Genomic DNA, 1,476 nt, shown 5'->3' with positions numbered 1-1,476 from the left:
GATGATCCGTGACACTCATCATCATTCTCACCTATGAATGTGTGCCTGACAACCACCTCCGTTCTACCTTAGATTGGGTGGATATCTCTTGGATTCTCTAACCGGAATCTTCGTGGTATAAGCTAGAACTGATGGCGGCATTCAAGAGAATCCGGAAGGTCTAAACCTTGTATGTGGTATTCTGAGTAGGATTCAATGATTGAATGACTGTGACGAGCTTCAAACTCCTCAGGGCGGGGCGTTAGTGACAGACGCAAAAGAATCACTGGATTCTATTCCGACCTGATTGAGAACCGACAGATGGATAGCCGTGCCGTGACAGGGTGCGTTGAACATTTCCACTGAGAGGATGGGAGGTAGCCACTAACAATGGTGAAACCCTTGCATACAGCTTGCCATGGAAAGGAGTAAGAAGGATTGGATGAAGACAGTAGGAAAGCAGAGAGACAGAAGGAACACAGCATCTCCATACGCTTATCTGAAATTCCCACCAATGAATTGCATAAGTATCTCTATCTTTATCTTTATGTTTTATTCATCATTCATATCCATTTGAGTTTTCCTAACTAAGATTTACAAGGTGACCATAGCTTGCTTCATACCAACAATCTCTGTGGGATCGACCCTTACTCGCGTAAGGTTTATTACTTGGACGACCCAGTACACTTGCTGGTTAGTTGTGCGAAGTTGTAGTGATCACAATTTCGTCCACCAAGTAGCCAACAGAATTGTAAATGACAGGAAATTTAAAGTTGCAGAAAGTAAAATTGCATGAAACTTAAAGTGCAAGAAAGTAAAATAGCTGAAACTTAAATTGCAAGAAATATAAATTGCATTAAATGTAAAGGGGATTAGGTGCAGGGAATTTAAAATTCAACAAGAAAATGTGAAGAGCAATCAAGCAGAGGAGTAAAAGATGAAATAAGTGCAGCAGATTTAAACAGAAATGGAAAATTGCTTGAAGAAGCAACACAGAATGTAATTCAGCTCAATTGTGAAATTTAAAGAGACAAATGAAGATCTCAGGAAATCAATGAGACTAGAAAACAAGTCTAGATCTCAATTCCTTCCTTGATCAAAGTAGAAAGCAGATTGAAGAAGAAAGAAAGATGAAAGCAGTAGAGAAAAACTTGGATCCAAATCTCAATTCACTGAATTATGTAGAAAATCAACAAAGAGAAATCTCAAAGGGAGAATGAAATAGAATTCCTTCAATTCTCCACCCAAGATTCAAAACAGAAATGAAAACTAAAAGAGAGAGAAAAATAAAAACTAAAGAGTGTAAAACTCCCTATTGGAGCCAGCCTTTCTAATGCTCTCTATTAGAGCCAACCTCCTCAATGAAGTGGAATTGATGCCTTTATATAGGCTTTACAAGATGAAAATAAAATTGGAATTGAAAACAAATTACAATCAAATGAAATCCTAATCTAACTGTTTCTTGTGCCTTTGAGTGATGATAATGGGCTTTGCTTG

This window comes from Arachis duranensis, chromosome 9 (genome assembly GCF_000817695.3).
Source record: "Arachis duranensis cultivar V14167 chromosome 9, aradu.V14167.gnm2.J7QH, whole genome shotgun sequence".
NCBI lineage: Eukaryota > Viridiplantae > Streptophyta > Magnoliopsida > Fabales > Fabaceae > Arachis > Arachis duranensis.
The sequence above is the reverse complement of the archived record's forward strand: the minus strand, read 5'-3'. Positions refer to the sequence as shown.